Source organism: Dromiciops gliroides, chromosome 2 (genome assembly GCF_019393635.1).
Source record: "Dromiciops gliroides isolate mDroGli1 chromosome 2, mDroGli1.pri, whole genome shotgun sequence".
NCBI classification, from domain to species: domain Eukaryota; kingdom Metazoa; phylum Chordata; class Mammalia; order Microbiotheria; family Microbiotheriidae; genus Dromiciops; species Dromiciops gliroides.
The window spans coordinates 539080883-539093563 of record NC_057862.1 but is presented as its reverse complement, the minus strand read 5'-3'; the positions used below and the strand labels follow the sequence as shown (position 1 = coordinate 539093563).

Sequence of the window (12681 nt, the reverse complement as noted above, 5' to 3'; positions counted from 1 at the left end):
GTGTGAAGAACAGCAAATTCTGCCTGCATTGTATCTACAATCACTTACTGGCCCTGGAAATGGTACCTTTGGCTCCTTACTCCCTCTCAGCCATAGCTACCAAATCTTGGCTGTTTTTTACCTGCACACTATTTCTCATGTCCAACCTCTTCTCTCTACCTATAGAGCTACCACCTCTATTCAGGCCCTCATCACCTGTCACCTAGGTATTTTTGACAGTCTCTTAATTGGTCTCCCTGCCTCAAATCTCTTCCCATTTCAGTCCATTCTCCACACTGCTGCCAGAGCGATTTTCCTTGAGGGAAAATGTGATCATTTAACTCTGCTATTCAACAAACTACAAACTACAGTGACTTCCTTTTGCTATTGGAGTCAAACATAAACTCTGTTTAACTTTTCAAGCTAAACATCCATTTTGGCAGCATGTATGCTAAAATTGGAATGATACAGAGAAGATCAGCATGGTCCCTATGCAAGGATAACATGCAAATTTGAGAAGCATTCCATCTTTTTCCAGGACAGTATGACTGGTTTTTAGTAGGAAAATTATAAACAGAATTGACCATATTAATTACAAAACCAGCAAAAATCATGATTATATCAATAGATGCAGAAAAAGCTTTTGACAAGATAATATCCATTCCTGTTTTTAAAAACACTAAAAAAATAGGAATAAATGGAGCTTTTCTTCAAATGATAAATAGTATATTTCTAAAACTAAGAGCCCGCATTATTTGTAATGAGTATAAACTAAAGATGGGCTTTTCTAATAAAATCAAAGGCTCAAAAATACAGATAGTATAAAATATTTGAGAGTCTACCTCCCAAAATAAGTTGAAACTATATGAAGACAATTATAAAGTACTCTTTACACAAATAAAAATGTATCTAAATAACTGGAGAAATAGTCATTGCTCATGGGTAGGCAAAGCTAATATAATAAAAATGGCAACACTACCTAAATTAATTTAATTAAATGGATACCAATCAAACTACCAAATAATTTGCTGCCCAAATTAATTTACTTAAGTGCTATACCAATAAAGCTGCCAAAGATTTATTTTGGAAAGCTAGAAAAAAAATAACAAAGTTTACCTAGAAAAAAAAAAGTCAAGAATATAAAGGAATTAATGAAAAAAGTTGGGGATAAAGGAGGCCTGGCAATACCAGATCTCAAACTATACTACAAAGCTGTAATCATTAAAACAATTTGGTACTGGGTAAGAATTGAAGAGGTTGATATGTGGAACAAATTAATTACATAATACACAGAAGCAAATGCGTACCATAGTCATATGTTTGACAAATCCAAAGATCCCAGATATAGAGGCAAGAACTCACTGTTACACAAAGACTATTGGGAAAACTGGAAAGCAGTCTGGCAGAAAATATGCATAGACCAACATCTCACATCCTATACCAAGATGAGCTAAAAATAGGTGATTTAGAAATAAAGGGTGACATTACAAACAAATTAGAGGAGTACAGTAGAAATTGCCTGTCACATGTATGGATAGGGGAAGAGATATCAAAGAAGAGACAGAAAGGTTCACAGGAGTTAAAATGGATACTTGATTTCATAAAAAGAAAAATGTTTTATACAAAGAAAACCAAGTAAAAATAAAAATTTGTGTGTGTGTGTGGGGGGTGTTTTGGGGGGATCTCTGCAGCATGTTTCTCAGCTAAAGGTCTCATTTCTAAGACATATAGTAAACTGATTCAAATGTATAAGAATAAGTCATTTCCCAGTTGATAAGTGGTTGAAGGAGGAGGTGCTGCCATACATTGGAAAATGGTTAAATACATTTGGGGGTATATACGTGATGGAAAGCTATTGTGTTGTGGGAAATGCTGGGGTGGAGGGGTGGATTTGGAAAAACCTGGGAAGACATTTGTGGATTGGTGAAGGATGAAGTGGGCAGCCCCAGGAGAATAATTTACATGATAACAAATCTGGAAGGCAGGAAGCTTGGGGGGATATGGGAATTTTGGTAAACAGGATAAAACCAACCACAGTTCCAGAAAACACATAATGAGGCATGCCATTTGACTCCATATGGAGAGATGGTGGACTCAGGGTATGTGTGTGTGTATGAATATATGTATGTATGTATGTATATGTGTATGTGTGTGTGTGTGTGTGTAGGACACGGCTAGGGTGGAAATTTGTTTTGCTTTATTTCATGTATTTGTAGTAAGTTTTGTTTTTCTTATTTTCTCAATGGGTAGGAGGTAGAAGGGAGTAAATTCTAAATGTAAACTTGAATTTTAGCAAAAAGGAATTTCTTCCTAGCCATAGCTATAAAAGGTACCTGATCTACTTCTTTCTTTTAATTTTTCTGTGATATGAATTTTGATATTCAGATCTAAAATCTATTTTGAGCTTATTGTGGTATCTGATATAAGATAGTTGTCTATATCTGATTTCTTCTAAACCACTTTCCAATTTTCCCAGAAGTTCTTGGCAAATAAGGAATTCTTTCCCAAGTAACTAATATTCTCATGTCTACACAAGACTGGGTTATTGAGTAAAATTTTTCCTGATTATTCCTTATCTAGTCTGTTTCACTAATCTAGAAGCAACTTGGTGGTACAGTGGATTGATTGACTCTCCATCTCTTTCCTCCATGCTTCTGCACCCATGCCTATAATGTACTCCCTTCTTGACCATTTTCTACAGGAAGCCTTTCCTAGTAAGCTCAACTACTAGTCTTGGTATTCCCTATAGACCTTGTGTTTGTTTATTTGTATTTGATCTCTTTATATTTAGCACTTGATAAATCTATATATCCTTATAGTATCTCACAACTGTGCTACTGTCCTATCATCTTAATTCATTTCTTATCATCTATATTCTTTCTAATCCATTCTTCACATGCGTGTCCAGTTAATTCCTTATGTACAGATGGAAATTTAGGCTTGATGTAAGGGGTGAGGGATGTCCCTAACATCTAAAGCTATCCAGGTATAGAATAGAATGCTTTGGAAGGTAATGAGTTACCTATCGCATGAAATCTTCATGGAAAGACTGGGTTATCATCTGTCTGAGGTGTATTATTGATGTCACTTTTCTTTTTTTTCTGATTAGATTTTTATTTTCCAATTTACATGTAAAAACAATTTTGACATCATTTTAAAAAAAACTTTATGTTCTAACTTCTCTTCCTTCCTCCCTTCCCACCACCCCAACCCCAAGAACTCAAGCAATCCAATATAAGTTATATATGAGTAGTCATGGAGAACATCTCCACATTAGCCAGATTGTGAGAGAAAACACACAAAAACAAAATTTCTGATTAAGGAGCTATCAAAAAAAAATATGCTTCAATCTGTTTTCAGATGCCATCAGTTATTTCTCTGTAGATGGATTGCAATTTTCATAAGTCCTTCAGAGTTATATTGGATCATTGTATTGCTGAAAATAACCACGTCTTTCCCAGCAGATCATCTTACACTATTGATATTCTTTTGTATACAGTACATTTCGCTCTGCTTCAGTTCATGTAGGTCTTTCTGGGTTTTTCTGATAGCAACCTGTTCATCATAACCATTATATAATACCTTAAATTTCACAAAGAATTTTCTTCACAATAGCCCAGCAAAGTAGGTAACATATATTTTGCCATTATAATCAATCATCACACCTATTTCCCTCATCCTATTCCCTTCCCATGATATTTACTCTATTTTCTATCTTCTTTTACCCTATTCATCCTCAAAAATGTTTTACTTCTGACTGTCCCCTCCCCCCCTCTGCCCTCCCTTCTTTCACCCTTCTCTCATTATCCTCTTCCCCTCCTACTTTCCTGCAGGGTTAGATAGATTACTCCTCCCAAATGGGTATGTATGTTATTTCCTCCTTGAGCCAACCCTGATGAGATTAAGGTCTTTGAGCTAATTCTGTGTTCTAAATTTTCTTCCTCCCTCCCTCCTCAACCCTCCCTATGAAATTAGGCAATTCATTATAAGTCATACATGTGCAGTTATGTAAAACATCTTCACCTTTCTTGAAAGTGTTATGCTTTTTACTGCCCCTTCCCCCAGTCTGCTCTCCCTTCCTTCCCCTCTTCCTCCACCCCCATCTCCTTCCCCTTCCACTTTCCCTCATGGCACTATATATTACCATACCCACTTGAGTATGTATGCCTCTTTGAGCCAATTCTGATGATAGTAAGGTTTACTCACTCCCCTACTCCTTTCCCTCCCCTCCTTAAGCTTTTTCTTGTTTCTTTTATGTGAGCTACCTCTTCCCAGTCTACCTCTCCCTTTCCCTTTCTTCCAGTGCATTCCTCTTACTCCTTAACTTTATTTTAAAGATGTCATCATGGGTTAGCTAGGTGGCACAGTGGACAAAGTACCAGTCCTGGACCCAGGAGGCCCCGAGCCCAAATCTGGCCCCAGACATAAGACACCCCACCCTGCCTGGCCCACAAAAAACAGGGACAAAAAAAAAATAAATGCTTTACAGATATCATCACTTCATATTCAGTTCAGACCTATGTCCTATGTCTAAGTATATTCCATTCAGCTGTCCTAATACTGAGGAAGTTCTTAAGAGTTAGAAGTATTATCTTCCCAATGTAAGAATGTAAACAGTTTAATCTTTTAATATCCCTCATGATTTCTTTTTCCTGTTTACCTTTTTATGCTTCTCTAAGGTCTTGTATTTGAAAGTCAAACTTTTTATTCAGTTAAAGTCTTTTCATCACAAATGCCTAAAAGTCCTCTTTTTCATTTAAGTCCCATTTTTTCCCCTGAAAGATTACACTCAATTTTGCTGGGTAGGTGATTTTTGGGTGTAGTGTCAGTTCCTTTGCCCTATGGAATATCATATTCCATGCCCTCTGGTCCTTTAATGTAGCTGCTGCTAGAACTTATGTTATCCTTACTATAGCTTCACAGTATTTGAATTCCTTTTTTCTAGCTGCTTGCAATATTTTCTCCTTGACCTGGGATCTCTGGAATTTGGCTTTAATATTCCTGGAAGTTTTCCTTTTGGGATATCATTCATAAGGTGATTGGTGGATTCTTTCAATTTCTATTTTACCTTCTGCTTCTAGAATATCAGGGAACTTTTCCCTGACAATTTATTGGAAGATAATGTCTAAACTTTTATTTTGGTCATGGTTTCCAGGTAGTCCAATGATTTTCAAACTATCTCTCCTGGATCTATTTTCTAGGTCAGCTGTTTTTTCCAAGGAGATATTTCTTATTGCCCTCTATTTTTTTATTCAATTGGATTTCCTTTACTTTGTCTTGGCTTCTCATAAATTCATTAGCTTCCATTTTTTCAATCCTAATTCTTAAGCAATTATTTTCTTCTGAGAGCTTTTGTATGTCCTTTTCCATTTGGCTTTTCAAGCTGTCAACTTTTTTTTTTTCTCATGACTCTCCTGCATCTCTCTCATTTCTCTTTCCATTCTTTCCTCCATCTCTCTACATCTTCCTTCTATCTCTCCTACTTTCTCTTCAAATTTCCTTTTGATTGCTTTCGTGGCCTGAAACCAATTCATATTTTTTCTTAGAAGCTTTGGCTGTAGGCGTCCTAAAGTTAGAAAGTAATCTCAGCCCATCTTTTTGTGGGTTTTGCTCCTCCAGGGATTGGTTTATAGCTGTTTGGGGGGGTAATTGTGTCAGGAGCTCTGTGCATTTAATGTCTTTCCTCTGCCATCTTGGTTCTCCCCCCACCATTTCTGGCTCTGCCCCCCCCCATTTCGATGTCACTTTTCTATAAACCAAGCCATGTTTTCTCATTTCCTACAAAATAAGTAAAAGTCTTACCTATTAAAACTCTACCCATCTTTTAAGGCTTTACTCACATGTCATATTCTCATGATGCCTTCCTCAAGCTCCTTTTCTTCAGTTGGATTTGACAAAGATTATCGTAGAGATAGACATTAGGTAGATGGGCAAAATGACATAATATACATGCATACATGCATACACATATACATATACACACATATATATCATATATGTATATGTATGTATATATGTAGCACTTTTCAAACCTTAAAGGACTATATAAGTAGCAGTTATTATTATCATGATAATTATCATAATTATTATTACTTGCCTACCATTTCCAGTCTTCCATCTGGTAAAGACTTCATTCCCTAACCCTTCTATGGCATTCCTGGTCAGCTCAAGCAATGTTTATAGAGCAGTACAAGGGTATGCTGGTAAATGTTTAACAGCCAGCTCTTCAGGGGAAAACATGTTCACAGGACATACTTTTAAGTTTAATTTGAATTATTAGCACCTCATTTTAAAGACTAGACAATCAACAAAATAATAAATCAGGCCCTTATATGTAGAGATTGTTCATTTCCAATATGTAAATGTTTACACTGGAAACTTAACAATTAACTCTCACATGAAAGTTAGAGCTGGCTCTAGCACATCCCCTGCACATATCTGAACCAAAAGCCCCTGACTGTGCCTGGAGAGTGTCTCACCTAAGCTAAATAAGAACAAAAGCTCAGACAGAGTCTCACTTCTACAACTAGAATTGGAACTCACCTTCCATTTCCTTTTCATGAATAGAAGGGGTCATCAAAGGTATCCCAGAACAATTAATTACTCTGCTTCTAGACAACACTCTAACCCCAGACCAGTTTCTGGATGATATAACACTGAGCCATGAGGGTGAGAGTAGAAGGGTTAGGAAGAGGAAAGCATGACTAGAAAACCTTCATCTCTATGATAAATAGTTGTCCATTTAATAGATGTGTGATTTAAAGGAAAACCTGCTTGTGTGTAATTGTACCAAAATATATTTATATTGAAAGAATGAAATCACATGACGTATTAAAGTATATAACAATAACATTCACATGAACATCTTAAGATTTCCAAGTACCTTCCCTACAACACACTGGTGAGGTAAAAAGCAAAAGTATTATAGTTTCCATTTTACAGGTGAGAAATTGAGGCTGAGAGATTAAATAACTTTCCCAAGGTCCCACATCTAATAAGTAAGAGAGCTGGAATCTGAATTTAAGGCTCTTCTGACTGAAAGTTCAGCTAGAGTTTTCTTCCACTAAATGCTACTTCTCCCAACACACATAGACCAGATTCCATCTGACATTTGCACCTGGAAGAGCAATTAGAACATTTATGAATCAAGATTTTTTTTTTTTGGTAAGTTTGTTTTGAAGGATGCTAATTTGTTAGTTTAAATAAAATCCTGTATCTTGATTATAGGCAACAATGCATTTAAGCCTTGATTAGTCCTGGGCCCCTGCTGTGAATGAGGGAATTTTCGCTGTTTCATCCTTCATGGGGTACTAATGGCCATAATGAAAACATTAATCTTAAGACCAATAAATGATTGACTTTAATAGGACGCTGATTGATAGCTATATCCATTGCCCTTCCAGGTACAGATGGATTGTTTAACCATGACATAAAGGGGTAATAGGGCATGGCTTTGGAACCAATCACTACTACTCAAGGTTCATGCCCTATTGATGGTGTCTTAGAAATGGCATCTTTTGAGAGATGGAGTGGGAGAGGGGAAAGTTGGTACTGAGGGAAGAAGCCTGAGATGTAGCTCCTGATGCAAGGAATGTAGAATCTACCTGTCACAGCATGTAGAAAATTACAAGACAACTAGTATACCTTTGGGAAAGACATGTTCATTGAGAGATTGTTTGTGTGTGTATAACACATACAAAAATATAAATCACATACATATAACACATACATATCTGTCCACGTTTATCTGACAAAGAGACATTTAGTAGACAAGGTAGCAAGGATGGTGAATGGACATTAGCTAGAATCCACAGACTGGACCCTGAAAGACAACAAATAGAAGACCAAGAGGTTATATATCCCTTGCTTTGAGCCCATGGTCAAATTGTTTGGCTAAATATGAAAATGTTGAGCATAAAATAATCATTCCAAGTATTCAGTGGACCTGTATTAACTATCACATTGAGTGATATGGAAAGGAAGGAAGGAAGGAAAGCAATAATGAAATATTCATATGCATATATAAATACTGCCCTCAATAGTTTCTAAGGGCTACAACAGGGAAAAACTAGCAAATTAATTAATTTTTCTTTGTTGAATACTTTTATTGTGAAGGGTAATTATTTGTTTAATTAAGATCCTGGGCCTTGATCAGGGGTGTTAGGACATGAAAATACTTGAGAGTCTGCTTCCTACTGTAAAATACAAGACTAGGAAATTTAAATAGACACATGGAACATAAGCATCTTTCATTTACTAGAGCCTATAATGAAGGCATATTATCGTTCTTCAACAAATATTAAACTTGGAAAGAGAAATGCAATCACAACCATGGGATATGGATTTTCTCATTTTTATTCTGGCTCATTCTATTTCCCACTCTTGTGCCTTCACACAGCCTGCCTTCCATTCCTAGAACGGACTCCTTTCTTACTACCACCTCCTAGAATCTCGGAATGCCTTAAAGGTTCATCTTGTGTACAATCTCCTATAGAAAACCTTTCCAGATCTCCATAGCTGCTAACGCATGATCCATTCTCATCAAATATCATAGATATAGATATATATCTGTATCTATTTACAGGTTGTAGTTACTCACTAGAATGTAAGTTTCTTGAGGATAGGGACTATTTTTCATTTAATCTTTGTATCCCTAGCACCTAACCCAGTGAACTACACAACATAGGTGCATAATAAATGGTTGAATGGGATTCTATTATATATATATGTGTGTGTGTGTGTGTGTGTGTGTGTATATACACACACACATATATATACATACATACATGTAAATTATTTATATATTATGTGTTTTACATATTATATGTTTAAGAGTATATATAAACCATTAATAAATATATATGACCAATAACCATTCCTTAATAGATAAGTGATTAAAGGATATGAAAAAATAGTTCTTTTTTTTCTTTTTTTTTGTGGGGCAATGAAGGTTAAGTGATTTGTCCAGGGTCACACAGCTAGTAAATGTCAAGTGTCTGAAATCAGATTTGAATTCAGGTCCTCCTGAATCCAGAGCCAGTGCTTTATCTGGCACTTAGCTGATCTCCTAGCTGTCCTCCCCAAATAGTTCTTTTTTTGGGGGGTAATAAGGGTTAAGTGACTTGCCCAGGGTCACACACTTAGTAAATGTCGAGTGTCTGAGACCGGATTTGAACTCAGGTACTCCTGAATCCAGGGCCGGTGCTTTTATCCACTGCACCACCTAACTGCCCCTCCCCAAATAATTCTTAAAGAAGAATTACAAAGTATTCACAATCACACGAAAATGTTCCAAGTCACTAATTATAATAGAAATGCAAAACTAAACAACCCTAAGATGTCTTTCAAATTGGCAAAAACAAAACAAAACAACAACAACAACAACAACAACAACCCAAAAATGGAAATAGCCAGTGTTGGAAGGGTTGTAGAATGATTTAAACAAAAAACCAAAAACCAAATAACCAATACATTGTTGGTGGAGCTATGAAGTGGTAGAGCCATTTCAAAAAGCAATTTGGAATTATACAAATAAAGTGAATACCCTTTGAACTCCATTGTTGTTATTCAGTCATTCAGTCATGTCCAACCCCTCATGACCCCATGACCATACTGTTCTTGGGGTTTTCTTGGTAAAGATACTGAAACAGTTTACAACTTTCTTCTCCAATAGATTAAGGCAAACAAATTTTAAGTGACTTGCCCAGGGTCCCACAATTAATAAACATCTGAAGCCAGATTAAACTCAGGCCTTCCTGATGCCAGGCCCAGTGCTCTATCTATTGAATCATCTAGCTGCCTCAAAGTGAAAACTCACCATTGTTCCTCTTCACGGCAATCTTTAATAAAAGGCAAAATATATATACATCTGAAAAGAAACCAGAGTATGTGACTCAATTACTTGGTTTATATACTAAGAAAGCTGGCAATAAGAAGAAAGTCCCCATATACTCTAAAATGTTCACAATAGCACTTTTTGTAATAGCTAAGAATTGGAAGCAAAGTCAATGCCCATCAATTAGGAATGGCTAAACAAAATGTAATAGAATATTACTGTGATGTAAGAAATGGTGAGTGCAGAGATTTGTATGAATTGACACAGAATGAAGTCAACAGAGCCAAGAAAAGAATATACACAGTAATTGCAACAAAATAAATGGGAATAACAATTAGACATACCAGAATTAAAAATAAATGTAACAAAATTATAAAGATCAAAGAATACTTGCCTGAAGAGATATTAGAAGACACCTCCAATATTGCCCCCCAGCCCTGCCTCCCACTGTGTAGAGGAGGAACATGCATGGATGTCACATGTTGCTCATGTTTTGGGGTTTTTTTGTATTTATTGGTCAGTTGTACAGACTTTTCCTCCTCCTTTCTAAAAAAAATACTATTTTTCATATGGGATGGCTATTAAGGAGGAGGAAGGATACTTGGGATTGCCATAGTGATGTGAGGTACAGAAGATATCAGTAAAAACATTAAAAAAAAACTGATCTTTAAAACATTTTTATTATATGGGACAAAAAGTGAAGACGGCTACGCTGGCTCTGTCATGTTCACCACATGCAAGATGGACGCATTCCTAAAGACCTACTCTATGGCGAGTTAGCCTCAGGCCAAAGACCTGCTGGACACCCCCAGCTTTGCTACTGTGATGTATGCAAGGGAGACTTGAGGGCTCTGGGAATAGAAACCGGCAGTTGGGAGGAGATGGCCAAGGACCGCACCCGATGGAGTTCAGTATTCAGGAGCACTTTGCTCGCAGCTGAGGTGGGCCTCCCAGCTCTGGAGGAAGAAAAACGAATGAGACACAGGAACCTATGGGCAACAGAGAGCGCAGTTTTCCAATGTCCTCCTTGTGTCAGGAGCTACGGCTCCCATATCGGACTACACAGCCACACTGTGGCCTGTGGCTCTTCAAGGCGCTGATCCATGGTCATCCAAGACTGGCAGAAGCCTACTATGGTGGGGGGTTAACTCATAGAGTCCCAGATGTGGAACGTATCAAGCCCCTCATTTTAGAAACAAGGGAAATAAGGTCCCCAAACTTTAAAATGATTTGCTCAAGATCTCACAGCTTGCAAGTTAGTACAACCAGGATTTGAACCCAGGACCTGTGACTCTTGATCTGGCATACTTTTGGTCATACTCTGCTTCCTCTCTTAGACTATCCACCAAATCCTCCAGCTGTCTCTGTGGCTCTTTCCAACCAACAATTGCGAGGTCCCTTTATTTCTGCTCCATTACCCTGGCTTCATAAGTGCAGTTTGTGCTTAAATTTCTTTTATTTTTTTACACGAAACACTCAATAAATCCACAGTGCTTCAAATACCAGGTGCTAAACTCCTGTGGCCGCCAAAGTTCTTTTATAAGCCTATAGCTTCAGATGAAATAAAGTCGAATAAAATGTTTGCTATTCCCCAATTGTCCTGCTATCTCCCTGTTTAATCACTGCAGGTTCCATTAGACTAGGGCTGCTTAAGGATCTCCCTGCTGGGTCTCCTTCCAAGAAGAGAATGACTTTATTTCTTTTTTTTGTTTGTTTGTTTTGGTTTTTGGTTTTTGTTGTTTTTTGTAGGTTTTGTTTTTGTTTTTGTTTTTGTTGTTTGTTTTTTTCGGGGAATTGAGGGTTAAGTAACTTGCTCAGGGTCACACAGTTAATAAGTGCCAAGTGTCTGAGACCAGATTTGAATTCAAGTTCTCCTGAATCCAGGGCTGGTGCTTTATCCACTGGGTCACCTAGCAGCCCCGGGAGAGAATGACTTTAAAGGGAAACTGTTGACCTAGAATTCTGGTACTCAGCTAAGGAAGTTCTTCATGGAATCAAACACTATGGTAATAAAGAAAAAAGTTAGTGCCCACACACTCACACAGTGCAGATAAATGGCAGCGAGAAGCTAGCACAAGCTTCCTCCCTTCTACTTGCCCCTCTCCCCGCTTCTCGCTCCCTTTCCCCCCTTCTCCCCTCCCCACCAGTCCCGCCCCCTTCACATATAGGCAGGTTAGGCAGGTGCTTTGCATATTAGATTTTCAAAGCCCATTAAGAGCTGTGCTGTCTGCAGAGGAAAGAGAGGGAGGAAGAAAAAATTCCCCATGTCACTGTGAGGCTTTCCCCTCTTATTCTGTTGTTTGTGTCAGCCCAAGCATTGTGACTTATAAAAATAGCTCACATCTGTAGAATGCTTTTCCAAATAGCATTTATAGTATTTGAAACACCTTGACCTTTAAAATACTAAGGAGAATAGTCAAGTCATTAACATTTATTGAGCTCCTATCATGTGCCATGCAATGTGTGAAGTGCTGGGGTTACAAAATAAACTAAAGGACAACGTCTCTCTAGGAACTCACAGTCCAATTGGAGAGACAATGTGTAAACAATTATGCAACTATGTACAAACAAGATATACGCTAGATAAATTGGGAGTTATGTCAGAGGGAAGGTGCTAAGATTAAGGAGGACTGGGAATGGCTTTTTTTTTTGTGAGGCAATTGGGGTTAAGTGACTTGCCCAGGGTCACACAGCTGGTAAGTGTCAAGTGTCTGAGGCCGGATTTGAACTCAGGTGCTCCTGAATCCAGGGCCAGTGCTCTATCCACTGCGCCACCTAGCTGCCCCAGGAATGGCTTTTTGTAGAAGATGAGACTTTAGCTGAAACTGAAAAGACATCAGGAAAGCCTGGAGGTGGAGATGAAGAGG

General features: G+C 37.6%; 1 non-coding gene and 1 pseudogene across 1 annotated transcript; one reads left to right on the top strand and one right to left on the bottom strand.

Moving 5' to 3' along the window:
* Positions 1–408: 408 nt before the first annotated feature.
* Positions 409–513, top strand: LOC122744914. Its single transcript, XR_006355248.1, has one exon. It is a non-coding gene; the product is annotated as a U6 spliceosomal RNA (small nuclear RNA).
* Positions 514–9758: 9245 nt separating this feature from the next.
* LOC122745173 lies at positions 9759–9867 on the bottom strand (annotated as a pseudogene).
* Between the last annotated feature and the right edge of the window lie 2814 nt (positions 9868–12681).